Source organism: Anomaloglossus baeobatrachus, assembly GCF_048569485.1.
Source record: "Anomaloglossus baeobatrachus isolate aAnoBae1 chromosome 9 unlocalized genomic scaffold, aAnoBae1.hap1 SUPER_9_unloc_5, whole genome shotgun sequence".
NCBI lineage: Eukaryota > Metazoa > Chordata > Amphibia > Anura > Aromobatidae > Anomaloglossus > Anomaloglossus baeobatrachus.
This window is the reverse complement of record NW_027441823.1, coordinates 342,529-369,252: the sequence shown is the minus strand read 5'-3', so window position 1 is coordinate 369,252 and position 26,724 is coordinate 342,529. Positions and strand designations below refer to the sequence as shown.

The following is a 26,724-nucleotide window of genomic DNA, read 5'->3' as shown; positions in this document are numbered from 1 at the left end:
ATGAAAGAATTAGTACTTTCATTAAGTATACTAAACCGGCTAATTGGGAATAGACAAACTGTAAAAAGCCCTCTGAGAAAGCCCCTCTCTAACCTTTGTTAGTAAGCTTTTCTGTAGCCTGCCTGTTGATGTATTTTCGGTTTGAACAGTGCACAACATGAAGAGACGGAACACTGGCGGCTTGTCACAATGCCCCCCGATGACATCACAATAGCGCTGCTGCCTAGAAAACAAGCTGCGCAGAAGAAGTTGTTCTTTGGGTGGGAGGGTGGGCTAGTGGAAGGAGGGGGCAATCTCTTTTTTTCCCGGGTGGTAGGGGGATGACAGGAGAAGGGAAGCGGGTGGTGAGAAAGGTACAGAGGGCAGGGTTTGGGGGCTGGGAAGGAAAGGGAAAAGATTAGGGTTTGGGGATGATGAAAGGGCTTTCTACGGGTAAGGATGGCAAAGGGTGGCAGTGACGGAAAGTCAGGCAACCTGTCCTGTCCGTCTTTTTGTATCGTGAATTGGAAAGACTGCAAGGGGGAGGGGAGTTGCTTGCGCCCTAAAGGAGGAGTTATTCAGATTCATTGCAGTGGGCGGCGGCTGCAAAACGCACCATTCTTCTTGTTTTTGCTCTGCAAAGCAGCCTTTTCAAGGGTTGGCTTGGGTGACAAAATGTCTTGTGTAGGCGTGGGTTTGTCTCCCTCTCGCTCTCTCTCCCTAAGATGTGTCCGGCATAGGCCAGGGTGCCACTCGAGGCCCAAACCAATTCTGGTTATCGCTTCTCGGCCTTTTGGCTAAGATCAAGTGTAGTATCTGTTCTTATCAGTTTAATATCTGATACGTCCCCTATCTGGGGACCATATATTAAATGGATTTTTAGAACAGGGAGATGGAAAAAGAGCTTGCTCTGTCCACTCCACGCATTGACCTGGTATTGCAGTACCTCCAGGAACGGTGCACCCCTTCTTAACCCAGTTTCCAAAAGCAGAACTCGATTCACCTGATTCATATTAGCCCGATTAGCGAATTGAAATGAATTTTTATCTAACACACTTTTTACTTGCTTTATTCATCCAAATAGCAAACTCATCACCACTCAACTTCACCAACTCTGCTATGTCCCGTGCAGTATCTTGTTGTCAGTCTAATCTAGATCATGTGTAATTGAATGGAATAGATCCCTTTTGGACAAAGTGGAGTCAGATGCTGCAGTGACCACAGGTGTGAGAGGATCTACAATTGGCATCTGGTGTTATCTCTCTGCTTCCACTCCAAATAAAGTTACCTGTTGTTACCTGAACGTCAAATACTAAGAATGGGCGGCCTATGAAAGAATTAGTACTTTCATTAAGTATACTAAACCGGCTAATTGGGAATAGACAAACTGTAAAAAGCCCTCTGAGAAAGCCCCTCTCTAACCTTTGTTAGTAAGCTTTTCTGTAGCCTGCCTGTTGATGTATTTTCGGTTTGAACAGTGCACAACATGAAGAGACGGAACACTGGCGGCTTGTCACAATGCCCCCCGATGACATCACAATAGCGCTGCTGCCTAGAAAACAAGCTGCGCAGAAGAAGTTGTTCTTTGGGTGGGAGGGTGGGCTAGTGGAAGGAGGGGGCAATCTCTTTTTTTCCCGGGTGGTAGGGGGATGACAGGAGAAGGGAAGCGGGTGGTGAGAAAGGTACAGAGGGCAGGGTTTGGGGGCTGGGAAGGAAAGGGAAAAGATTAGGGTTTGGGGATGATGAAAGGGCTTTCTACGGGTAAGGATGGCAAAGGGTGGCAGTGACGGAAAGTCAGGCAACCTGTCCTGTCCGTCTTTTTGTATCGTGAATTGGAAAGACTGCAAGGGGGAGGGGAGTTGCTTGCGCCCTAAAGGAGGAGTTATTCAGATTCATTGCAGTGGGCGGCGGCTGCAAAACGCACCATTCTTCTTGTTTTTGCTCTGCAAAGCAGCCTTTTCAAGGGTTGGCTTGGGTGACAAAATGTCTTGTGTAGGCGTGGGTTTGTCTCCCTCTCGCTCTCTCTCCCTAAGATGTGTCCGGCATAGGCCAGGGTGCCACTCGAGGCCCAAACCAATTCTGGTTATCGCTTCTCGGCCTTTTGGCTAAGATCAAGTGTAGTATCTGTTTTTATCAGTTTAATATCTGATACGTCCCCTATCTGGGGACCATATATTAAATGGATTTTTAGAACAGGGAGATGGAAAAAGAGCTTGCTCTGTCCACTCCACGCATTGACCTGGTATTGCAGTACCTCCAGGAACGGTGCACCCCTTCTTAACCCAGTTTCCAAAAGCAGAACTCGATTCACCTGATTCATATTAGCCCGATTAGCGAATTGAAATGAATTTTTATCTAACACACTTTTTACTTGCTTTATTCATCCAAATAGCAAACTCATCACCACTCAACTTCACCAACTCTGCTATGTCCCGTGCAGTATCTTGTTGTCAGTCTAATCTAGATCATGTGTAATTGAATGGAATAGATCCCTTTTGGACAAAGTGGAGTCAGATGCTGCAGTGACCACAGGTGTGAGAGGATCTACAATTGGCATCTGGTGTTATCTCTCTGCTTCCACTCCAAATAAAGTTACCTGTTGTTACCTGGACGTCAAATACTAAGAATGGGCGGCCTATGAAAGAATTAGTACTTTCATTAAGTATACTAAACCGGCTAATTGGGAATAGACAAACTGTAAAAAGCCCTCTGAGAAAGCCCCTCTCTAACCTTTGTTAGTAAGCTTTTCTGTAGCCTGCCTGTTGATGTATTTTCGGTTTGAACAGTGCACAACATGAAGAGACGGAACACTGGCGGCTTGTCACAATGCCCCCCGATGACATCACAATAGCGCTGCTGCCTAGAAAACAAGCTGCGCAGAAGAAGTTGTTCTTTGGGTGGGAGGGTGGGCTAGTGGAAGGAGGGGGCAATCTCTTTTTTTCCCGGGTGGTAGGGGGATGACAGGAGAAGGGAAGCGGGTGGTGAGAAAGGTACAGAGGGCAGGGTTTGGGGGCTGGGAAGGAAAGGGAAAAGATTAGGGTTTGGGGATGATGAAAGGGCTTTCTACGGGTAAGGATGGCAAAGGGTGGCAGTGACGGAAAGTCAGGCAACCTGTCCTGTCCGTCTTTTTGTATCGTGAATTGGAAAGACTGCAAGGGGGAGGGGAGTTGCTTGCGCCCTAAAGGAGGAGTTATTCAGATTCATTGCAGTGGGCGGCGGCTGCAAAACGCACCATTCTTCTTGTTTTTGCTCTGCAAAGCAGCCTTTTCAAGGGTTGGCTTGGGTGACAAAATGTCTTGTGTAGGCGTGGGTTTGTCTCCCTCTCGCTCTCTCTCCCTAAGATGTGTCCGGCATAGGCCAGGGTGCCACTCGAGGCCCAAACCAATTCTGGTTATCGCTTCTCGGCCTTTTGGCTAAGATCAAGTGTAGTATCTGTTCTTATCAGTTTAATATCTGATACGTCCCCTATCTGGGGACCATATATTAAATGGATTTTTAGAACAGGGAGATGGAAAAAGAGCTTGCTCTGTCCACTCCACGCATTGACCTGGTATTGCAGTACCTCCAGGAACGGTGCACCCCTTCTTAACCCAGTTTCCAAAAGCAGAACTCGATTCACCTGATTCATATTAGCCCGATTAGCGAATTGAAATGAATTTTTATCTAACACACTTTTTACTTGCTTTATTCATCCAAATAGCAAACTCATCACCACTCAACTTCACCAACTCTGCTATGTCCCGTGCAGTATCTTGTTGTCAGTCTAATCTAGATCATGTGTAATTGAATGGAATAGATCCCTTTTGGACAAAGTGGAGTCAGATGCTGCAGTGACCACAGGTGTGAGAGGATCTACAATTGGCATCTGGTGTTATCTCTCTGCTTCCACTCCAAATAAAGTTACCTGTTGTTACCTGAACGTCAAATACTAAGAATGGGCGGCCTATGAAAGAATTAGTACTTTCATTAAGTATACTAAACCGGCTAATTGGGAATAGACAAACTGTAAAAAGCCCTCTGAGAAAGCCCCTCTCTAACCTTTGTTAGTAAGCTTTTCTGTAGCCTGCCTGTTGATGTATTTTCGGTTTGAACAGTGCACAACATGAAGAGACGGAACACTGGCGGCTTGTCACAATGCCCCCCGATGACATCACAATAGCGCTGCTGCCTAGAAAACAAGCTGCGCAGAAGAAGTTGTTCTTTGGGTGGGAGGGTGGGCTAGTGGAAGGAGGGGGCAATCTCTTTTTTTCCCGGGTGGTAGGGGGATGACAGGAGAAGGGAAGCGGGTGGTGAGAAAGGTACAGAGGGCAGGGTTTGGGGGCTGGGAAGGAAAGGGAAAAGATTAGGGTTTGGGGATGATGAAAGGGCTTTCTACGGGTAAGGATGGCAAAGGGTGGCAGTGACGGAAAGTCAGGCAACCTGTCCTGTCCGTCTTTTTGTATCGTGAATTGGAAAGACTGCAAGGGGGAGGGGAGTTGCTTGCGCCCTAAAGGAGGAGTTATTCAGATTCATTGCAGTGGGCGGCGGCTGCAAAACGCACCATTCTTCTTGTTTTTGCTCTGCAAAGCAGCCTTTTCAAGGGTTGGCTTGGGTGACAAAATGTCTTGTGTAGGCGTGGGTTTGTCTCCCTCTCGCTCTCTCTCCCTAAGATGTGTCCGGCATAGGCCAGGGTGCCACTCGAGGCCCAAACCAATTCTGGTTATCGCTTCTCGGCCTTTTGGCTAAGATCAAGTGTAGTATCTGTTCTTATCAGTTTAATATCTGATACGTCCCCTATCTGGGGACCATATATTAAATGGATTTTTAGAACAGGGAGATGGAAAAAGAGCTTGCTCTGTCCACTCCACGCATTGACCTGGTATTGCAGTACCTCCAGGAACGGTGCACCCCTTCTTAACCCAGTTTCCAAAAGCAGAACTCGATTCACCTGATTCATATTAGCCCGATTAGCGAATTGAAATGAATTTTTATCTAACACACTTTTTACTTGCTTTATTCATCCAAATAGCAAACTCATCACCACTCAACTTCACCAACTCTGCTATGTCCCGTGCAGTATCTTGTTGTCAGTCTAATCTAGATCATGTGTAATTGAATGGAATAGATCCCTTTTGGACAAAGTGGAGTCAGATGCTGCAGTGACCACAGGTGTGAGAGGATCTACAATTGGCATCTGGTGTTATCTCTCTGCTTCCACTCCAAATAAAGTTACCTGTTGTTACCTGAACGTCAAATACTAAGAATGGGCGGCCTATGAAAGAATTAGTACTTTCATTAAGTATACTAAACCGGCTAATTGGGAATAGACAAACTGTAAAAAGCCCTCTGAGAAAGCCCCTCTCTAACCTTTGTTAGTAAGCTTTTCTGTAGCCTGCCTGTTGATGTATTTTCGGTTTGAACAGTGCACAACATGAAGAGACGGAACACTGGCGGCTTGTCACAATGCCCCCCGATGACATCACAATAGCGCTGCTGCCTAGAAAACAAGCTGCGCAGAAGAAGTTGTTCTTTGGGTGGGAGGGTGGGCTAGTGGAAGGAGGGGGCAATCTCTTTTTTTCCCGGGTGGTAGGGGGATGACAGGAGAAGGGAAGCGGGTGGTGAGAAAGGTACAGAGGGCAGGGTTTGGGGGCTGGGAAGGAAAGGGAAAAGATTAGGGTTTGGGGATGATGAAAGGGCTTTCTACGGGTAAGGATGGCAAAGGGTGGCAGTGACGGAAAGTCAGGCAACCTGTCCTGTCCGTCTTTTTGTATCGTGAATTGGAAAGACTGCAAGGGGGAGGGGAGTTGCTTGCGCCCTAAAGGAGGAGTTATTCAGATTCATTGCAGTGGGCGGCGGCTGCAAAACGCACCATTCTTCTTGTTTTTGCTCTGCAAAGCAGCCTTTTCAAGGGTTGGCTTGGGTGACAAAATGTCTTGTGTAGGCGTGGGTTTGTCTCCCTCTCGCTCTCTCTCCCTAAGATGTGTCCGGCATAGGCCAGGGTGCCACTCGAGGCCCAAACCAATTCTGGTTATCGCTTCTCGGCCTTTTGGCTAAGATCAAGTGTAGTATCTGTTCTTATCAGTTTAATATCTGATACGTCCCCTATCTGGGGACCATATATTAAATGGATTTTTAGAACAGGGAGATGGAAAAAGAGCTTGCTCTGTCCACTCCACGCATTGACCTGGTATTGCAGTACCTCCAGGAACGGTGCACCCCTTCTTAACCCAGTTTCCAAAAGCAGAACTCGATTCACCTGATTCATATTAGCCCGATTAGCGAATTGAAATGAATTTTTATCTAACACACTTTTTACTTGCTTTATTCATCCAAATAGCAAACTCATCACCACTCAACTTCACCAACTCTGCTATGTCCCGTGCAGTATCTTGTTGTCAGTCTAATCTAGATCATGTGTAATTGAATGGAATAGATCCCTTTTGGACAAAGTGGAGTCAGATGCTGCAGTGACCACAGGTGTGAGAGGATCTACAATTGGCATCTGGTGTTATCTCTCTGCTTCCACTCCAAATAAAGTTACCTGTTGTTACCTGAACGTCAAATACTAAGAATGGGCGGCCTATGAAAGAATTAGTACTTTCATTAAGTATACTAAACCGGCTAATTGGGAATAGACAAACTGTAAAAAGCCCTCTGAGAAAGCCCCTCTCTAACCTTTGTTAGTAAGCTTTTCTGTAGCCTGCCTGTTGATGTATTTTCGGTTTGAACAGTGCACAACATGAAGAGACGGAACACTGGCGGCTTGTCACAATGCCCCCCGATGACATCACAATAGCGCTGCTGCCTAGAAAACAAGCTGCGCAGAAGAAGTTGTTCTTTGGGTGGGAGGGTGGGCTAGTGGAAGGAGGGGGCAATCTCTTTTTTTCCCGGGTGGTAGGGGGATGACAGGAGAAGGGAAGCGGGTGGTGAGAAAGGTACAGAGGGCAGGGTTTGGGGGCTGGGAAGGAAAGGGAAAAGATTAGGGTTTGGGGATGATGAAAGGGCTTTCTACGGGTAAGGATGGCAAAGGGTGGCAGTGACGGAAAGTCAGGCAACCTGTCCTGTCCGTCTTTTTGTATCGTGAATTGGAAAGACTGCAAGGGGGAGGGGAGTTGCTTGCGCCCTAAAGGAGGAGTTATTCAGATTCATTGCAGTGGGCGGCGGCTGCAAAACGCACCATTCTTCTTGTTTTTGCTCTGCAAAGCAGCCTTTTCAAGGGTTGGCTTGGGTGACAAAATGTCTTGTGTAGGCGTGGGTTTGTCTCCCTCTCGCTCTCTCTCCCTAAGATGTGTCCGGCATAGGCCAGGGTGCCACTCGAGGCCCAAACCAATTCTGGTTATCGCTTCTCGGCCTTTTGGCTAAGATCAAGTGTAGTATCTGTTCTTATCAGTTTAATATCTGATACGTCCCCTATCTGGGGAACATATATTAAATGGATTTTTAGAACAGGGAGATGGAAAAAGAGCTTGCTCTGTCCACTCCACGCATTGACCTGGTATTGCAGTACCTCCAGGAACGGTGCACCCCTTCTTAACCCAGTTTCCAAAAGCAGAACTCGATTCACCTGATTCATATTAGCCCGATTAGCGAATTGAAATGAATTTTTATCTAACACACTTTTTACTTGCTTTATTCATCCAAATAGCAAACTCATCACCACTCAACTTCACCAACTCTGCTATGTCCCGTGCAGTATCTTGTTGTCAGTCTAATCTAGATCATGTGTAATTGAATGGAATAGATCCCTTTTGGACAAAGTGGAGTCAGATGCTGCAGTGACCACAGGTGTGAGAGGATCTACAATTGGCATCTGGTGTTATCTCTCTGCTTCCACTCCAAATAAAGTTACCTGTTGTTACCTGAACGTCAAATACTAAGAATGGGCGGCCTATGAAAGAATTAGTACTTTCATTAAGTATACTAAACCGGCTAATTGGGAATAGACAAACTGTAAAAAGCCCTCTGAGAAAGCCCCTCTCTAACCTTTGTTAGTAAGCTTTTCTGTAGCCTGCCTGTTGATGTATTTTCGGTTTGAACAGTGCACAACATGAAGAGACGGAACACTGGCGGCTTGTCACAATGCCCCCCGATGACATCACAATAGCGCTGCTGCCTAGAAAACAAGCTGCGCAGAAGAAGTTGTTCTTTGGGTGGGAGGGTGGGCTAGTGGAAGGAGGGGGCAATCTCTTTTTTTCCCGGGTGGTAGGGGGATGACAGGAGAAGGGAAGCGGGTGGTGAGAAAGGTACAGAGGGCAGGGTTTGGGGGCTGGGAAGGAAAGGGAAAAGATTAGGGTTTGGGGATGATGAAAGGGCTTTCTACGGGTAAGGATGGCAAAGGGTGGCAGTGACGGAAAGTCAGGCAACCTGTCCTGTCCGTCTTTTTGTATCGTGAATTGGAAAGACTGCAAGGGGGAGGGGAGTTGCTTGCGCCCTAAAGGAGGAGTTATTCAGATTCATTGCAGTGGGCGGCGGCTGCAAAACGCACCATTCTTCTTGTTTTTGCTCTGCAAAGCAGCCTTTTCAAGGGTTGGCTTGGGTGACAAAATGTCTTGTGTAGGCGTGGGTTTGTCTCCCTCTCGCTCTCTCTCCCTAAGATGTGTCCGGCATAGGCCAGGGTGCCACTCGAGGCCCAAACCAATTCTGGTTATCGCTTCTCGGCCTTTTGGCTAAGATCAAGTGTAGTATCTGTTCTTATCAGTTTAATATCTGATACGTCCCCTATCTGGGGACCATATATTAAATGGATTTTTAGAACAGGGAGATGGAAAAAGAGCTTGCTCTGTCCACTCCACGCATTGACCTGGTATTGCAGTACCTCCAGGAACGGTGCACCCCTTCTTAACCCAGTTTCCAAAAGCAGAACTCGATTCACCTGATTCATATTAGCCCGATTAGCGAATTGAAATGAATTTTTATCTAACACACTTTTTACTTGCTTTATTCATCCAAATAGCAAACTCATCACCACTCAACTTCACCAACTCTGCTATGTCCCGTGCAGTATCTTGTTGTCAGTCTAATCTAGATCATGTGTAATTGAATGGAATAGATCCCTTTTGGACAAAGTGGAGTCAGATGCTGCAGTGACCACAGGTGTGAGAGGATCTACAATTGGCATCTGGTGTTATCTCTCTGCTTCCACTCCAAATAAAGTTACCTGTTGTTACCTGAACGTCAAATACTAAGAATGGGCGGCCTATGAAAGAATTAGTACTTTCATTAAGTATACTAAACCGGCTAATTGGGAATAGACAAACTGTAAAAAGCCCTCTGAGAAAGCCCCTCTCTAACCTTTGTTAGTAAGCTTTTCTGTAGCCTGCCTGTTGATGTATTTTCGGTTTGAACAGTGCACAACATGAAGAGACGGAACACTGGCGGCTTGTCACAATGCCCCCCGATGACATCACAATAGCGCTGCTGCCTAGAAAACAAGCTGCGCAGAAGAAGTTGTTCTTTGGGTGGGAGGGTGGGCTAGTGGAAGGAGGGGGCAATCTCTTTTTTTCCCGGGTGGTAGGGGGATGACAGGAGAAGGGAAGCGGGTGGTGAGAAAGGTACAGAGGGCAGGGTTTGGGGGCTGGGAAGGAAAGGGAAAAGATTAGGGTTTGGGGATGATGAAAGGGCTTTCTACGGGTAAGGATGGCAAAGGGTGGCAGTGACGGAAAGTCAGGCAACCTGTCCTGTCCGTCTTTTTGTATCGTGAATTGGAAAGACTGCAAGGGGGAGGGGAGTTGCTTGCGCCCTAAAGGAGGAGTTATTCAGATTCATTGCAGTGGGCGGCGGCTGCAAAACGCACCATTCTTCTTGTTTTTGCTCTGCAAAGCAGCCTTTTCAAGGGTTGGCTTGGGTGACAAAATGTCTTGTGTAGGCGTGGGTTTGTCTCCCTCTCGCTCTCTCTCCCTAAGATGTGTCCGGCATAGGCCAGGGTGCCACTCGAGGCCCAAACCAATTCTGGTTATCGCTTCTCGGCCTTTTGGCTAAGATCAAGTGTAGTATCTGTTCTTATCAGTTTAATATCTGATACGTCCCCTATCTGGGGACCATATATTAAATGGATTTTTAGAACAGGGAGATGGAAAAAGAGCTTGCTCTGTCCACTCCACGCATTGACCTGGTATTGCAGTACCTCCAGGAACGGTGCACCCCTTCTTAACCCAGTTTCCAAAAGCAGAACTCGATTCACCTGATTCATATTAGCCCGATTAGCGAATTGAAATGAATTTTTATCTAACACACTTTTTACTTGCTTTATTCATCCAAATAGCAAACTCATCACCACTCAACTTCACCAACTCTGCTATGTCCCGTGCAGTATCTTGTTGTCAGTCTAATCTAGATCATGTGTAATTGAATGGAATAGATCCCTTTTGGACAAAGTGGAGTCAGATGCTGCAGTGACCACAGGTGTGAGAGGATCTACAATTGGCATCTGGTGTTATCTCTCTGCTTCCACTCCAAATAAAGTTACCTGTTGTTACCTGAACGTCAAATACTAAGAATGGGCGGCCTATGAAAGAATTAGTACTTTCATTAAGTATACTAAACCGGCTAATTGGGAATAGACAAACTGTAAAAAGCCCTCTGAGAAAGCCCCTCTCTAACCTTTGTTAGTAAGCTTTTCTGTAGCCTGCCTGTTGATGTATTTTCGGTTTGAACAGTGCACAACATGAAGAGACGGAACACTGGCGGCTTGTCACAATGCCCCCCGATGACATCACAATAGCGCTGCTGCCTAGAAAACAAGCTGCGCAGAAGAAGTTGTTCTTTGGGTGGGAGGGTGGGCTAGTGGAAGGAGGGGGCAATCTCTTTTTTTCCCGGGTGGTAGGGGGATGACAGGAGAAGGGAAGCGGGTGGTGAGAAAGGTACAGAGGGCAGGGTTTGGGGGCTGGGAAGGAAAGGGAAAAGATTAGGGTTTGGGGATGATGAAAGGGCTTTCTACGGGTAAGGATGGCAAAGGGTGGCAGTGACGGAAAGTCAGGCAACCTGTCCTGTCCGTCTTTTTGTATCGTGAATTGGAAAGACTGCAAGGGGGAGGGGAGTTGCTTGCGCCCTAAAGGAGGAGTTATTCAGATTCATTGCAGTGGGCGGCGGCTGCAAAACGCACCATTCTTCTTGTTTTTGCTCTGCAAAGCAGCCTTTTCAAGGGTTGGCTTGGGTGACAAAATGTCTTGTGTAGGCGTGGGTTTGTCTCCCTCTCGCTCTCTCTCCCTAAGATGTGTCCGGCATAGGCCAGGGTGCCACTCGAGGCCCAAACCAATTCTGGTTATCGCTTCTCGGCCTTTTGGCTAAGATCAAGTGTAGTATCTGTTCTTATCAGTTTAATATCTGATACGTCCCCTATCTGGGGACCATATATTAAATGGATTTTTAGAACAGGGAGATGGAAAAAGAGCTTGCTCTGTCCACTCCACGCATTGACCTGGTATTGCAGTACCTCCAGGAACGGTGCACCCCTTCTTAACCCAGTTTCCAAAAGCAGAACTCGATTCACCTGATTCATATTAGCCCGATTAGCGAATTGAAATGAATTTTTATCTAACACACTTTTTACTTGCTTTATTCATCCAAATAGCAAACTCATCACCACTCAACTTCACCAACTCTGCTATGTCCCGTGCAGTATCTTGTTGTCAGTCTAATCTAGATCATGTGTAATTGAATGGAATAGATCCCTTTTGGACAAAGTGGAGTCAGATGCTGCAGTGACCACAGGTGTGAGAGGATCTACAATTGGCATCTGGTGTTATCTCTCTGCTTCCACTCCAAATAAAGTTACCTGTTGTTACCTGAACGTCAAATACTAAGAATGGGCGGCCTATGAAAGAATTAGTACTTTCATTAAGTATACTAAACCGGCTAATTGGGAATAGACAAACTGTAAAAAGCCCTCTGAGAAAGCCCCTCTCTAACCTTTGTTAGTAAGCTTTTCTGTAGCCTGCCTGTTGATGTATTTTCGGTTTGAACAGTGCACAACATGAAGAGACGGAACACTGGCGGCTTGTCACAATGCCCCCCGATGACATCACAATAGCGCTGCTGCCTAGAAAACAAGCTGCGCAGAAGAAGTTGTTCTTTGGGTGGGAGGGTGGGCTAGTGGAAGGAGGGGGCAATCTCTTTTTTTCCCGGGTGGTAGGGGGATGACAGGAGAAGGGAAGCGGGTGGTGAGAAAGGTACAGAGGGCAGGGTTTGGGGGCTGGGAAGGAAAGGGAAAAGATTAGGGTTTGGGGATGATGAAAGGGCTTTCTACGGGTAAGGATGGCAAAGGGTGGCAGTGACGGAAAGTCAGGCAACCTGTCCTGTCCGTCTTTTTGTATCGTGAATTGGAAAGACTGCAAGGGGGAGGGGAGTTGATTGCGCCCTAAAGGAGGAGTTATTCAGATTCATTGCAGTGGGCGGCGGCTGCAAAACGCACCATTCTTCTTGTTTTTGCTCTGCAAAGCAGCCTTTTCAAGGGTTGGCTTGGGTGACAAAATGTCTTGTGTAGGCGTGGGTTTGTCTCCCTCTCGCTCTCTCTCCCTAAGATGTGTCCGGCATAGGCCAGGGTGCCACTCGAGGCCCAAACCAATTCTGGTTATCGCTTCTCGGCCTTTTGGCTAAGATCAAGTGTAGTATCTGTTCTTATCAGTTTAATATCTGATACGTCCCCTATCTGGGGACCATATATTAAATGGATTTTTAGAACAGGGAGATGGAAAAAGAGCTTGCTCTGTCCACTCCACGCATTGACCTGGTATTGCAGTACCTCCAGGAACGGTGCACCCCTTCTTAACCCAGTTTCCAAAAGCAGAACTCGATTCACCTGATTCATATTAGCCCGATTAGCGAATTGAAATGAATTTTTATCTAACACACTTTTTACTTGCTTTATTCATCCAAATAGCAAACTCATCACCACTCAACTTCACCAACTCTGCTATGTCCCGTGCAGTATCTTGTTGTCAGTCTAATCTAGATCATGTGTAATTGAATGGAATAGATCCCTTTTGGACAAAGTGGAGTCAGATGCTGCAGTGACCACAGGTGTGAGAGGATCTACAATTGGCATCTGGTGTTATCTCTCTGCTTCCACTCCAAATAAAGTTACCTGTTGTTACCTGAACGTCAAATACTAAGAATGGGCGGCCTATGAAAGAATTAGTACTTTCATTAAGTATACTAAACCGGCTAATTGGGAATAGACAAACTGTAAAAAGCCCTCTGAGAAAGCCCCTCTCTAACCTTTGTTAGTAAGCTTTTCTGTAGCCTGCCTGTTGATGTATTTTCGGTTTGAACAGTGCACAACATGAAGAGACGGAACACTGGCGGCTTGTCACAATGCCCCCCGATGACATCACAATAGCGCTGCTGCCTAGAAAACAAGCTGCGCAGAAGAAGTTGTTCTTTGGGTGGGAGGGTGGGCTAGTGGAAGGAGGGGGCAATCTCTTTTTTTCCCGGGTGGTAGGGGGATGACAGGAGAAGGGAAGCGGGTGGTGAGAAAGGTACAGAGGGCAGGGTTTGGGGGCTGGGAAGGAAAGGGAAAAGATTAGGGTTTGGGGATGATGAAAGGGCTTTCTACGGGTAAGGATGGCAAAGGGTGGCAGTGACGGAAAGTCAGGCAACCTGTCCTGTCCGTCTTTTTGTATCGTGAATTGGAAAGACTGCAAGGGGGAGGGGAGTTGCTTGCGCCCTAAAGGAGGAGTTATTCAGATTCATTGCAGTGGGCGGCGGCTGCAAAACGCACCATTCTTCTTGTTTTTGCTCTGCAAAGCAGCCTTTTCAAGGGTTGGCTTGGGTGACAAAATGTCTTGTGTAGGCGTGGGTTTGTCTCCCTCTCGCTCTCTCTCCCTAAGATGTGTCCGGCATAGGCCAGGGTGCCACTCGAGGCCCAAACCAATTCTGGTTATCGCTTCTCGGCCTTTTGGCTAAGATCAAGTGTAGTATCTGTTCTTATCAGTTTAATATCTGATACGTCCCCTATCTGGGGACCATATATTAAATGGATTTTTAGAACAGGGAGATGGAAAAAGAGCTTGCTCTGTCCACTCCACGCATTGACCTGGTATTGCAGTACCTCCAGGAACGGTGCACCCCTTCTTAACCCAGTTTCCAAAAGCAGAACTCGATTCACCTGATTCATATTAGCCCGATTAGCGAATTGAAATGAATTTTTATCTAACACACTTTTTACTTGCTTTATTCATCCAAATAGCAAACTCATCACCACTCAACTTCACCAACTCTGCTATGTCCCGTGCAGTATCTTGTTGTCAGTCTAATCTAGATCATGTGTAATTGAATGGAATAGATCCCTTTTGGACAAAGTGGAGTCAGATGCTGCAGTGACCACAGGTGTGAGAGGATCTACAATTGGCATCTGGTGTTATCTCTCTGCTTCCACTCCAAATAAAGTTACCTGTTGTTACCTGAACGTCAAATACTAAGAATGGGCGGCCTATGAAAGAATTAGTACTTTCATTAAGTATACTAAACCGGCTAATTGGGAATAGACAAACTGTAAAAAGCCCTCTGAGAAAGCCCCTCTCTAACCTTTGTTAGTAAGCTTTTCTGTAGCCTGCCTGTTGATGTATTTTCGGTTTGAACAGTGCACAACATGAAGAGACGGAACACTGGCGGCTTGTCACAATGCCCCCCGATGACATCACAATAGCGCTGCTGCCTAGAAAACAAGCTGCGCAGAAGAAGTTGTTCTTTGGGTGGGAGGGTGGGCTAGTGGAAGGAGGGGGCAATCTCTTTTTTTCCCGGGTGGTAGGGGGATGACAGGAGAAGGGAAGCGGGTGGTGAGAAAGGTACAGAGGGCAGGGTTTGGGGGCTGGGAAGGAAAGGGAAAAGATTAGGGTTTGGGGATGATGAAAGGGCTTTCTACGGGTAAGGATGGCAAAGGGTGGCAGTGACGAAAAGTCAGGCAACCTGTCCTGTCCGTCTTTTTGTATCGTGAATTGGAAAGACTGCAAGGGGGAGGGGAGTTGCTTGCGCCCTAAAGGAGGAGTTATTCAGATTCATTGCAGTGGGCGGCGGCTGCAAAACGCACCATTCTTCTTGTTTTTGCTCTGCAAAGCAGCCTTTTCAAGGGTTGGCTTGGGTGACAAAATGTCTTGTGTAGGCGTGGGTTTGTCTCCCTCTCGCTCTCTCTCCCTAAGATGTGTCCGGCATAGGCCAGGGTGCCACTCGAGGCCCAAACCAATTCTGGTTATCGCTTCTCGGCCTTTTGGCTAAGATCAAGTGTAGTCCCTTCATTGGGTTTTCCTTGGTCTTGGCTGGGAGGGGCCCGGGCTTGCACAACCGCCGGCCTCGGGGATTGTTGCGCCTTTTGGTGCTTACGTCCCCTTATGGCTGGTGGTTCCTGGGCTCGGGAGGCGATCACCTGCGGCACTGCGCTTTTGTGTGGTGGCCGATGACCGTTTTCTGAAATTTGCGGATGAATTCTCATCTGTTCTTATCAGTTTAATATCTGATACGTCCCCTATCTGGGGACCATATATTAAATGGATTTTTAGAACAGGGAGATGGAAAAAGAGCTTGCTCTGTCCACTCCACGCATTGACCTGGTATTGCAGTACCTCCAGGAACGGTGCACCCCTTCTTAACCCAGTTTCCAAAAGCAGAACTCGATTCACCTGATTCATATTAGCCCGATTAGCGAATTGAAATGAATTTTTATCTAACACACTTTTTACTTGCTTTATTCATCCAAATAGCAAACTCATCACCACTCAACTTCACCAACTCTGCTATGTCCCGTGCAGTATCTTGTTGTCAGTCTAATCTAGATCATGTGTAATTGAATGGAATAGATCCCTTTTGGACAAAGTGGAGTCAGATGCTGCAGTGACCACAGGTGTGAGAGGATCTACAATTGGCATCTGGTGTTATCTCTCTGCTTCCACTCCAAATAAAGTTACCTGTTGTTACCTGAACGTCAAATACTAAGAATGGGCGGCCTATGAAAGAATTAGTACTTTCATTAAGTATACTAAACCGGCTAATTGGGAATAGACAAACTGTAAAAAGCCCTCTGAGAAAGCCCCTCTCTAACCTTTGTTAGTAAGCTTTTCTGTAGCCTGCCTGTTGATGTATTTTCGGTTTGAACAGTGCACAACATGAAGAGACGGAACACTGGCGGCTTGTCACAATGCCCCCCGATGACATCACAATAGCGCTGCTGCCTAGAAAACAAGCTGCGCAGAAGAAGTTGTTCTTTGGGTGGGAGGGTGGGCTAGTGGAAGGAGGGGGCAATCTCTTTTTTTCCCGGGTGGTAGGGGGATGACAGGAGAAGGGAAGCGGGTGGTGAGAAAGGTACAGAGGGCAGGGTTTGGGGGCTGGGAAGGAAAGGGAAAAGATTAGGGTTTGGGGATGATGAAAGGGCTTTCTACGGGTAAGGATGGCAAAGGGTGGCAGTGACGGAAAGTCAGGCAACCTGTCCTGTCCGTCTTTTTGTATCGTGAATTGGAAAGACTGCAAGGGGGAGGGGAGTTGCTTGCGCCCTAAAGGAGGAGTTATTCAGATTCATTGCAGTGGGCGGCGGCTGCAAAACGCACCATTCTTCTTGTTTTTGCTCTGCAAAGCAGCCTTTTCAAGGGTTGGCTTGGGTGACAAAATGTCTTGTGTAGGCGTGGGTTTGTCTCCCTCTCGCTCTCTCTCCCTAAGATGTGTCCGGCATAGGCCAGGGTGCCACTCGAGGCCCAAACCAATTCTGGTTATCGCTTCTCGGCCTTTTGGCTAAGATCAAGTGTAGTATCTGTTCTTATCAGTTTAATATCTGATACGTCCCCTATCTGGGGACCATATATTAAATGGATTTTTAGAACAGGGAGATGGAAAAAGAGCTTGCTCTGTCCACTCCACGCATTGACCTGGTATTGCAGTACCTCCAGGAACGGTGCACCCCTTCTTAACCCAGTTTCCAAAAGCAGAACTCGATTCACCTGATTCATATTAGCCCGATTAGCGAATTGAAATGAATTTTTATCTAACACACTTTTTACTTGCTTTATTGATCCAAATAGCAAACTCATCACCACTCAACTTCACCAACTCTGCTATGTCCCGTGCAGTATCTTGTTGTCAGTCTAATCTAGATCATGTGTAATTGAATGGAATAGATCCCTTTTGGACAAAGTGGAGTCAGATGCTGCAGTGACCACAGGTGTGAGAGGATCTACAATTGGCATCTGGTGTTATCTCTCTGCTTCCACTCCAAATAAAGTTACCTGTTGTTACCTGAACGTCAAATACTAAGAATGGGCGGCCTATGAAAGAATTAGTACTTTCATTAAGTATACTAAACCGGCTAATTGGGAATAGACAAACTGTAAAAAGCCCTCTGAGAAAGCCCCTCTCTAACCTTTGTTAGTAAGCTTTTCTGTAGCCTGCCTGTTGATGTATTTTCGGTTTGAACAGTGCACAACATGAAGAGACGGAACACTGGCGGCTTGTCACAATGCCCCCCGATGACATCACAATAGCGCTGCTGCCTAGAAAACAAGCTGCGCAGAAGAAGTTGTTCTTTGGGTGGGAGGGTGGGCTAGTGGAAGGAGGGGGCAATCTCTTTTTTTCCCGGGTGGTAGGGGGATGACAGGAGAAGGGAAGCGGGTGGTGAGAAAGGTACAGAGGGCAGGGTTTGGGGGCTGGGAAGGAAAGGGAAAAGATTAGGGTTTGGGGATGATGAAAGGGCTTTCTACGGGTAAGGATGGCAAAGGGTGGCAGTGACGGAAAGTCAGGCAACCTGTCCTGTCCGTCTTTTTGTATCGTGAATTGGAAAGACTGCAAGGGGGAGGGGAGTTGCTTGCGCCCTAAAGGAGGAGTTATTCAGATTCATTGCAGTGGGCGGCGGCTGCAAAACGCACCATTCTTCTTGTTTTTGCTCTGCAAAGCAGCCTTTTCAAGGGTTGGCTTGGGTGACAAAATGTCTTGTGTAGGCGTGGGTTTGTCTCCCTCTCGCTCTCTCTCCCTAAGATGTGTCCGGCATAGGCCAGGGTGCCACTCGAGGCCCAAACCAATTCTGGTTATCGCTTCTCGGCCTTTTGGCTAAGATCAAGTGTAGTATCTGTTCTTATCAGTTTAATATCTGATACGTCCCCTATCTGGGGACCATATATTAAATGGATTTTTAGAACAGGGAGATGGAAAAAGAGCTTGCTCTGTCCACTCCACGCATTGACCTGGTATTGCAGTACCTCCAGGAACGGTGCACCCCTTCTTAACCCAGTTTCCAAAAGCAGAACTCGATTCACCTGATTCATATTAGCCCGATTAGCGAATTGAAATGAATTTTTATCTAACACACTTTTTACTTGCTTTATTCATCCAAATAGCAAACTCATCACCACTCAACTTCACCAACTCTGCTATGTCCCGTGCAGTATCTTGTTGTCAGTCTAATCTAGATCATGTGTAATTGAATGGAATAGATCCCTTTTGGACAAAGTGGAGTCAGATGCTGCAGTGACCACAGGTGTGAGAGGATCTACAATTGGCATCTGGTGTTATCTCTCTGCTTCCACTCCAAATAAAGTTACCTGTTGTTACCTGAACGTCAAATACTAAGAATGGGCGGCCTATGAAAGAATTAGTACTTTCATTAAGTATACTAAACCGGCTAATTGGGAATAGACAAACTGTAAAAAGCCCTCTGAGAAAGCCCCTCTCTAACCTTTGTTAGTAAGCTTTTCTGTAGCCTGCCTGTTGATGTATTTTCGGTTTGAACAGTGCACAACATGAAGAGACGGAACACTGGCGGCTTGTCACAATGCCCCCCGATGACATCACAATAGCGCTGCTGCCTAGAAAACAAGCTGCGCAGAAGAAGTTGTTCTTTGGGTGGGAGGGTGGGCTAGTGGAAGGAGGGGGCAATCTCTTTTTTTCCCGGGTGGTAGGGGGATGACAGGAGAAGGGAAGCGGGTGGTGAGAAAGGTACAGAGGGCAGGGTTTGGGGGCTGGGAAGGAAAGGGAAAAGATTAGGGTTTGGGGATGATGAAAGGGCTTTCTACGGGTAAGGATGGCAAAGGGTGGCAGTGACGGAAAGTCAGGCAACCTGTCCTGTCCGTCTTTTTGTATCGTGAATTGGAAAGACTGCAAGGGGGAGGGGAGTTGCTTGCGCCCTAAAGGAGGAGTTATTCAGATTCATTGCAGTGGGCGGCGGCTGCAAAACGCACCATTCTTCTTGTTTTTGCTCTGCAAAGCAGCCTTTTCAAGGGTTGGCTTGGGTGACAAAATGTCTTGTGTAGGCGTGGGTTTGTCTCCCTCTCGCTCTCTCTCCCTAAGATGTGTCCGGCATAGGCCAGGGTGCCACTCGAGGCCCAAACCAATTCTGGTTATCGCTTCTCGGCCTTTTGGCTAAGATCAAGTGTAGTATCTGTTCTTATCAGTTTAATATCTGATACGTCCCCTATCTGGGGACCATATATTAAATGGATTTTTAGAACAGGGAGATGGAAAAAGAGCTTGCTCTGTCCACTCCACGCATTGACCTGGTATTGCAGTACCTCCAGGAACGGTGCACCCCTTCTTAACCCAGTTTCCAAAAGCAGAACTCGATTCACCTGATTCATATTAGCCCGATTAGCGAATTGAAATGAATTTTTATCTAACACACTTTTTACTTGCTTTATTCATCCAAATAGCAAACTCATCACCACTCAACTTCACCAACTCTGCTATGTCCCGTGCAGTATCTTGTTGTCAGTCTAATCTAGATCATGTGTAATTGAATGGAATAGATCCCTTTTGGACAAAGTGGAGTCAGATGCTGCAGTGACCACAGGTGTGAGAGGATCTACAATTGGCATCTGGTGTTATCTCTCTGCTTCCACTCCAAATAAAGTTACCTGTTGTTACCTGAACGTCAAATACTAAGAATGGGCGGCCTATGAAAGAATTAGTACTTTCATTAAGTATACTAAACCGGCTAATTGGGAATAGACAAACTGTAAAAAGCCCTCTGAGAAAGCCCCTCTCTAACCTTTGTTAGTAAGCTTTTCTGTAGCCTGCCTGTTGATGTATTTTCGGTTTGAACAGTGCACAACATGAAGAGACGGAACACTGGCGGCTTGTCACAATGCCCCCCGATGACATCACAATAGCGCTGCTGCCTAGAAAACAAGCTGCGCAGAAGAAGTTGTTCTTTGGGTGGGAGGGTGGGCTAGTGGAAGGAGGGGGCAATCTCTTTTTTTCCCGGGTGGTAGGGGGATGACAGGAGAAGGGAAGCGGGTGGTGAGAAAGGTACAGAGGGCAGGGTTTGGGGGCTGGGAAGGAAAGGGAAAAGATTAGGGTTTGGGGATGATGAAAGGGCTTTCTACGGGTAAGGATGGCAAAGGGTGGCAGTGACGGAAAGTCAGGCAACCTGTCCTGTCCGTCTTTTTGTATCGTGAATTGGAAAGACTGCAAGGGGGAGGGGAGTTGCTTGCGCCCTAAAGGAGGAGTTATTCAGATTCATTGCAGTGGGCGGCGGCTGCAAAACGCACCATTCTTCTTGTTTTTGCTCTGCAAAGCAGCCTTTTCAAGGGTTGGCTTGGGTGACAAAATGTCTTGTGTAGGCGTGGGTTTGTCTCCCTCTCGCTCTCTCTCCCTAAGATGTGTCCGGCATAGGCCAGGGTGCCACTCGAGGCCCAAACCAATTCTGGTTATCGCTTCTCGGCCTTTTGGCTAAGATCAAGTGTAGTATCTGTTCTTATCAGTTTAATATCTGATACGTCCCCTATCTGGGGACCATATATTAAATGGATTTTTAGAACAGGGAGATGGAAAAAGAGCTTGCTCTGTCCACTCCACGCATTGACCTGGTATTGCAGTACCTCCAGGAACGGTGCACCCCTTCTTAACCCAGTTTCCAAAAGCAGAACTCGATTCACCTGATTCATATTAGCCCGATTAGCGAATTGAAATGAATTTTTATCTAACACACTTTTTACTTGCTTTATTCATCCAAATAGCAAACTCATCACCACTCAACTTCACCAACTCTGCTATGTCCCGTGCAGTATCTTGTTGTCAGTCTAATCTAGATCATGTGTAATTGAATGGAATAGATCCCTTTTGGACAAAGTGGAGTCAGATGCTGCAGTGACCACAGGTGTGAGAGGATCTACAATTGGCATCTGGTGTTATCTCTCTGCTTCCACTCCAAATAAAGTTACCTGTTGTTACCTGAACGTCAAATACTAAGAATGGGCGGCCTATGAAAGAATTAGTACTTTCATTAAGTATACTAAACCGGCTAATTGGGAATAGACAAACTGTAAAAAGCCCTCTGAGAAAGCCCCTCTCTAACCTTTGTTAGTAAGCTTTTCTGTAGCCTGCCTGTTGATGTATTTTCGGTTTGAACAGTGCACAACATGAAGAGACGGAACACTGGCGGCTTGTCACAATGCCCCCCGATGACATCACAATAGCGCTGCTGCCTAGAAAACAAGCTGCGCAGAAGAAGTTGTTCTTTGGGTGGGAGGGTGGGCTAGTGGAAGGAGGGGGCAATCTCTTTTTTTCCCGGGTGGTAGGGGGATGACAGGAGAAGGGAAGCGGGTGGTGAGAAAGGTACAGAGGGCAGGGTTTGGGGGCTGGGAAGGAAAGGGAAAAGATTAGGGTTTGGGGATGATGAAAGGGCTTTCTACGGGTAAGGATGGCAAAGGGTGGCAGTGACGGAAAGTCAGGCAACCTGTCCTGTCCGTCTTTTTGTATCGTGAATTGGAAAGACTGCAAGGGGGAGGGGAGTTGCTTGCGCCCTAAAGGAGGAGTTATTCAGATTCATTGCAGTGGGCGGCGGCTGCAAAACGCACCATTCTTCTTGTTTTTGCTCTGCAAAGCAGCCTTTTCAAGGGTTGGCTTGGGTGACAAAATGTCTTGTGTAGGCGTGGGTTTGTCTCCCTCTCGCTCTCTCTCCCTAAGATGTGTCCGGCATAGGCCAGGGTGCCACTCGAGGCCCAAACCAATTCTGGTTATCGCTTCTCGGCCTTTTGGCTAAGATCAAGTGTAGTATCTGTTCTTATCAGTTTAATATCTGATACGTCCCCTATCTGGGGACCATATATTAAATGGATTTTTAGAACAGGGAGATGGAAAAAGAGCTTGCTCTGTCCACTCCACGCATTGACCTGGTATTGCAGTACCTCCAGGAACGGTGCACCCCTTCTTAACCCAGTTTCCAAAAGCAGAACTCGATTCACCTGATTCATATTAGCCCGATTAGCGAATTGAAATGAATTTTTATCTAACACACTTTTTACTTGCTTTATTCATCCAAATAGCAAACTCATCACCACTCAACTTCACCAACTCTGCTATGTCCCGTGCAGTATCTTGTTGTCAGTCTAATCTAGATCATGTGTAATTGAATGGAATAGATCCCTTTTGGACAAAGTGGAGTCAGATGCTGCAGTGACCACAGGTGTGAGAGGATCTACAATTGGCATCTGGTGTTATCTCTCTGCTTCCACTCCAAATAAAGTTACCTGTTGTTACCTGAACGTCAAATACTAAGAATGGGCGGCCTATGAAAGAATTAGTACTTTCATTAAGTATACTAAACCGGCTAATTGGGAATAGACAAACTGTAAAAAGCCCTCTGAGAAAGCCCCTCTCTAACCTTTGTTAGTAAGCTTTTCTGTAGCCTGCCTGTTGATGTATTTTCGGTTTGAACAGTGCACAACATGAAGAGACGGAACACTGGCGGCTTGTCACAATGCCCCCCGATGACATCACAATAGCGCTGCTGCCTAGAAAACAAGCTGCGCAGAAGAAGTTGTTCTTTGGGTGGGAGGGTGGGCTAGTGGAAGGAGGGGGCAATCTCTTTTTTTCCCGGGTGGTAGGGGGATGACAGGAGAAGGGAAGCGGGTGGTGAGAAAGGTACAGAGGGCAGGGTTTGGGGGCTGGGAAGGAAAGGGAAAAGATTAGGGTTTGGGGATGATGAAAGGGCTTTCTACGGGTAAGGATGGCAAAGGGTGGCAGTGACGGAAAGTCAGGCAACCTGTCCTGTCCGTCTTTTTGTATCGTGAATTGGAAAGACTGCAAGGGGGAGGGGAGTTGCTTGCGCCCTAAAGGAGGAGTTATTCAGATTCATTGCAGTGGGCGGCGGCTGCAAAACGCACCATTCTTCTTGTTTTTGCTCTGCAAAGCAGCCTTTTCAAGGGTTGGCTTGGGTGACAAAATGTCTTGTGTAGGCGTGGGTTTGTCTCCCTCTCGCTCTCTCTCCCTAAGATGTGTCCGGCATAGGCCAGGGTGCCACTCGAGGCCCAAACCAATTCTGGTTATCGCTTCTCGGCCTTTTGGCTAAGATCAAGTGTAGTATCTGTTCTTATCAGTTTAATATCTGATACGTCCCCTATCTGGGGACCATATATTAAATGGATTTTTAGAACAGGGAGATGGAAAAAGAGCTTGCTCTGTCCACTCCACGCATTGACCTGGTATTGCAGTACCTCCAGGAACGGTGCACCCCTTCTTAACCCAGTTTCCAAAAGCAGAACTCGATTCACCTGATTCATATTAGCCCGATTAGCGAATTGAAATGAATTTTTATCTAACACACTTTTTACTTGCTTTATTCATCCAAATAGCAAACTCATCACCACTCAACTTCACCAACTCTGCTATGTCCCGTGCAGTATCTTGTTGTCAGTCTAATCTAGATCATGTGTAATTGAATGGAATAGATCCCTTTTGGACAAAGTGGAGTCAGATGCTGCAGTGACCACAGGTGTGAGAGGATCTACAATTGGCATCTGGTGTTATCTCTCTGCTTCCACTCCAAATAAAGTTACCTGTTGTTACCTGAACGTCAAATACTAAGAATGGGCGGCCTATGAAAGAATTAGTACTTTCATTAAGTATACTAAACCGGCTAATTGGGAATAGACAAACTGTAAAAAGCCCTCTGAGAAAGCCCCTCTCTAACCTTTGTTAGTAAGCTTTTCTGTAGCCTGCCTGTTGATGTATTTTCGGTTTGAACAGTGCACAACATGAAGAGACGGAACACTGGCGGCTTGTCACAATGCCCCCCGATGACATCACAATAGCGCTGCTGCCTAGAAAACAAGCTGCGCAGAAGAAGTTGTTCTTTGGGTGGGAGGGTGGGCTAGTGGAAGGAGGGGGCAATCTCTTTTTTTCCCGGGTGGTAGGGGGATGACAGGAGAAGGGAAGCGGGTGGTGAGAAAGGTACAGAGGGCAGGGTTTGGGGGCTGGGAAGGAAAGGGAAAAGATTAGGGTTTGGGGATGATGAAAGGGCTTTCTACGGGTAAGGATGGCAAAGGGTGGCAGTGACGGAAAGTCAGGCAACCTGTCCTGTCCGTCTTTTTGTATCGTGAATTGGAAAGACTGCAAGGGGGAGGGGAGTTGCTTGCGCCCTAAAGGAGGAGTTATTCAGATTCATTGCAGTGGGCGGCGGCTGCAAAACGCACCATTCTTCTTGTTTTTGCTCTGCAAAGCAGCCTTTTCAAGGGTTGGCTTGGGTGACAAAATGTCTTGTGTAGGCGTGGGTTTGTCTCCCTCTCGCTCTCTCTCCCTAAGATGTGTCCGGCATAGGCCAGGGTGCCACTCGAGGCCCAAACCAATTCTGGTTATCGCTTCTCGGCCTTTTGGCTAAGATCAAGTGTAGTATCTGTTCTTATCAGTTTAATATCTGATACGTCCCCTATCTGGGGACCATATATTAAATGGATTTTTAGAACAGGGAGATGGAAAAAGAGCTTGCTCTGTCCACTCCACGCATTGACCTGGTATTGCAGTACCTCCAGGAACGGTGCACCCCTTCTTAACCCAGTTTCCAAAAGCAGAACTCGATTCACCTGATTCATATTAGCCCGATTAGCGAATTGAAATGAATTTTTATCTAACACACTTTTTACTTGCTTTATTCATCCAAATAGCAAACTCATCACCACTCAACTTCACCAACTCTGCTATGTCCCGTGCAGTATCTTGTTGTCAGTCTAATCTAGATCATGTGTAATTGAATGGAATAGATCCCTTTTGGACAAAGTGGAGTCAGATGCTGCAGTGACCACAGGTGTGAGAGGATCTACAATTGGCATCTGGTGTTATCTCTCTGCTTCCACTCCAAATAAAGTTACCTGTTGTTACCTGAACGTCAAATACTAAGAATGGGCGGCCTATGAAAGAATTAGTACTTTCATTAAGTATACTAAACCGGCTAATTGGGAATAGACAAACTGTAAAAAGCCCTCTGAGAAAGCCCCTCTCTAACCTTTGTTAGTAAGCTTTTCTGTAGCCTGCCTGTTGATGTATTTTCGGTTTGAACAGTGCACAACATGAAGAGACGGAACACTGGCGGCTTGTCACAATGCCCCCCGATGACATCACAATAGCGCTGCTGCCTAGAAAACAAGCTGCGCAGAAGAAGTTGTTCTTTGGGTGGGAGGGTGGGCTAGTGGAAGGAGGGGGCAATCTCTTTTTTTCCCGGGTGGTAGGGGGATGACAGGAGAAGGGAAGCGGGTGGTGAGAAAGGTACAGAGGGCAGGGTTTGGGGGCTGGGAAGGAAAGGGAAAAGATTAGGGTTTGGGGATGATGAAAGGGCTTTCTACGGGTAAGGATGGCAAAGGGTGGCAGTGACGGAAAGTCAGGCAACCTGTCCTGTCCGTCTTTTTGTATCGTGAATTGGAAAGACTGCAAGGGGGAGGGGAGTTGCTTGCGCCCTAAAGGAGGAGTTATTCAGATTCATTGCAGTGGGCGGCGGCTGCAAAACGCACCATTCTTCTTGTTTTTGCTCTGCAAAGCAGCCTTTTCAAGGGTTGGCTTGGGTGACAAAATGTCTTGTGTAGGCGTGGGTTTGTCTCCCTCTCGCTCTCTCTCCCTAAGATGTGTCCGGCATAGGCCAGGGTGCCACTCGAGGCCCAAACCAATTCTGGTTATCGCTTCTCGGCCTTTTGGCTAAGATCAAGTGTAGTATCTGTTCTTATCAGTTTAATATCTGATACGTCCCCTATCTGGGGACCATATATTAAATGGATTTTTAGAACAGGGAGATGGAAAAAGAGCTTGCTCTGTCCACTCCACGCATTGACCTGGTATTGCAGTACCTCCAGGAACGGTGCACCCCTTCTTAACCCAGTTTCCAAAAGCAGAACTCGATTCACCTGATTCATATTAGCCCGATTAGCGAATTGAAATGAATTTTTATCTAACACACTTTTTACTTGCTTTATTCATCCAAATAGCAAACTCATCACCACTCAACTTCACCAACTCTGCTATGTCCCGTGCAGTATCTTGTTGTCAGTCTAATCTAGATCATGTGTAATTGAATGGAATAGATCCCTTTTGGACAAAGTGGAGTCAGATGCTGCAGTGACCACAGGTGTGAGAGGATCTACAATTGGCATCTGGTGTTATCTCTCTGCTTCCACTCCAAATAAAGTTACCTGTTGTTACCTGAACGTCAAATACTAAGAATGGGCGGCCTATGAAAGAATTAGTACTTTCATTAAGTATACTAAACCGGCTAATTGGGAATAGACAAACTGTAAAAAGCCCTCTGAGAAAGCCCCTCTCTAACCTTTGTTAGTAAGCTTTTCTGTAGCCTGCCTGTTGATGTATTTTCGGTTTGAACAGTGCACAACATGAAGAGACGGAACACTGGCGGCTTGTCACAATGCCCCCCGATGACATCACAATAGCGCTGCTGCCTAGAAAACAAGCTGCGCAGAAGAAGTTGTTCTTTGGGTGGGAGGGTGGGCTAGTGGAAGGAGGGGGCAATCTCTTTTTTTCCCGGGTGGTAGGGGGATGACAGGAGAAGGGAAGCGGGTGGTGAGAAAGGTACAGAGGGCA

At 46.8% G+C, this 26,724-nt stretch overlaps 20 non-coding genes across 20 annotated transcripts; all 20 read left to right on the top strand.

Moving 5' to 3' along the window:
* The first annotated feature begins 756 nt into the window (after positions 1-756).
* On the top strand, positions 757-947 carry LOC142260034 (U2 spliceosomal RNA). Its single transcript, XR_012728369.1, has one exon. It is a non-coding gene; the product is annotated as a U2 spliceosomal RNA (small nuclear RNA).
* Positions 948-2,064: 1,117 nt separating this feature from the next.
* On the top strand, positions 2,065-2,255 carry LOC142260264 (U2 spliceosomal RNA). The gene has a single exon (XR_012728577.1). It is a non-coding gene; the product is annotated as a U2 spliceosomal RNA (small nuclear RNA).
* A 1,117-nt stretch (positions 2,256-3,372) lies between these two features.
* LOC142260032 (U2 spliceosomal RNA) lies at positions 3,373-3,563 on the top strand. Its single transcript, XR_012728367.1, has one exon. It is a non-coding gene; the product is annotated as a U2 spliceosomal RNA (small nuclear RNA).
* Positions 3,564-4,680: 1,117 nt separating this feature from the next.
* LOC142260031 (U2 spliceosomal RNA) lies at positions 4,681-4,871 on the top strand. The gene has a single exon (XR_012728366.1). It is a non-coding gene; the product is annotated as a U2 spliceosomal RNA (small nuclear RNA).
* A 1,117-nt stretch (positions 4,872-5,988) lies between these two features.
* On the top strand, positions 5,989-6,179 carry LOC142260030 (U2 spliceosomal RNA). Its single transcript, XR_012728365.1, has one exon. It is a non-coding gene; the product is annotated as a U2 spliceosomal RNA (small nuclear RNA).
* Positions 6,180-7,296: 1,117 nt separating this feature from the next.
* Positions 7,297-7,487, top strand: LOC142260262 (U2 spliceosomal RNA). Its single transcript, XR_012728575.1, has one exon. It is a non-coding gene; the product is annotated as a U2 spliceosomal RNA (small nuclear RNA).
* Positions 7,488-8,604: 1,117 nt separating this feature from the next.
* Positions 8,605-8,795, top strand: LOC142260028 (U2 spliceosomal RNA). The gene has a single exon (XR_012728364.1). It is a non-coding gene; the product is annotated as a U2 spliceosomal RNA (small nuclear RNA).
* Positions 8,796-9,912: 1,117 nt separating this feature from the next.
* Positions 9,913-10,103, top strand: LOC142260027 (U2 spliceosomal RNA). Its single transcript, XR_012728363.1, has one exon. It is a non-coding gene; the product is annotated as a U2 spliceosomal RNA (small nuclear RNA).
* A 1,117-nt stretch (positions 10,104-11,220) lies between these two features.
* LOC142260025 (U2 spliceosomal RNA) lies at positions 11,221-11,411 on the top strand. The gene has a single exon (XR_012728361.1). It is a non-coding gene; the product is annotated as a U2 spliceosomal RNA (small nuclear RNA).
* Positions 11,412-12,528: 1,117 nt separating this feature from the next.
* Positions 12,529-12,719, top strand: LOC142260024 (U2 spliceosomal RNA). Its single transcript, XR_012728360.1, has one exon. It is a non-coding gene; the product is annotated as a U2 spliceosomal RNA (small nuclear RNA).
* Positions 12,720-13,836: 1,117 nt separating this feature from the next.
* Positions 13,837-14,027, top strand: LOC142260023 (U2 spliceosomal RNA). The gene has a single exon (XR_012728359.1). It is a non-coding gene; the product is annotated as a U2 spliceosomal RNA (small nuclear RNA).
* A 1,322-nt stretch (positions 14,028-15,349) lies between these two features.
* LOC142260297 (U2 spliceosomal RNA) lies at positions 15,350-15,534 on the top strand. The gene has a single exon (XR_012728604.1). It is a non-coding gene; the product is annotated as a U2 spliceosomal RNA (small nuclear RNA).
* A 1,117-nt stretch (positions 15,535-16,651) lies between these two features.
* On the top strand, positions 16,652-16,842 carry LOC142260022 (U2 spliceosomal RNA). Its single transcript, XR_012728358.1, has one exon. It is a non-coding gene; the product is annotated as a U2 spliceosomal RNA (small nuclear RNA).
* A 1,117-nt stretch (positions 16,843-17,959) lies between these two features.
* LOC142260021 (U2 spliceosomal RNA) lies at positions 17,960-18,150 on the top strand. Its single transcript, XR_012728357.1, has one exon. It is a non-coding gene; the product is annotated as a U2 spliceosomal RNA (small nuclear RNA).
* Positions 18,151-19,267: 1,117 nt separating this feature from the next.
* LOC142260020 (U2 spliceosomal RNA) lies at positions 19,268-19,458 on the top strand. Its single transcript, XR_012728356.1, has one exon. It is a non-coding gene; the product is annotated as a U2 spliceosomal RNA (small nuclear RNA).
* Positions 19,459-20,575: 1,117 nt separating this feature from the next.
* LOC142260019 (U2 spliceosomal RNA) lies at positions 20,576-20,766 on the top strand. Its single transcript, XR_012728355.1, has one exon. It is a non-coding gene; the product is annotated as a U2 spliceosomal RNA (small nuclear RNA).
* A 1,117-nt stretch (positions 20,767-21,883) lies between these two features.
* Positions 21,884-22,074, top strand: LOC142260017 (U2 spliceosomal RNA). The gene has a single exon (XR_012728354.1). It is a non-coding gene; the product is annotated as a U2 spliceosomal RNA (small nuclear RNA).
* Positions 22,075-23,191: 1,117 nt separating this feature from the next.
* LOC142260016 (U2 spliceosomal RNA) lies at positions 23,192-23,382 on the top strand. The gene has a single exon (XR_012728353.1). It is a non-coding gene; the product is annotated as a U2 spliceosomal RNA (small nuclear RNA).
* A 1,117-nt stretch (positions 23,383-24,499) lies between these two features.
* Positions 24,500-24,690, top strand: LOC142260015 (U2 spliceosomal RNA). The gene has a single exon (XR_012728352.1). It is a non-coding gene; the product is annotated as a U2 spliceosomal RNA (small nuclear RNA).
* Positions 24,691-25,807: 1,117 nt separating this feature from the next.
* LOC142260013 (U2 spliceosomal RNA) lies at positions 25,808-25,998 on the top strand. The gene has a single exon (XR_012728350.1). It is a non-coding gene; the product is annotated as a U2 spliceosomal RNA (small nuclear RNA).
* The last annotated feature ends 726 nt before the right edge of the window (positions 25,999-26,724 follow it).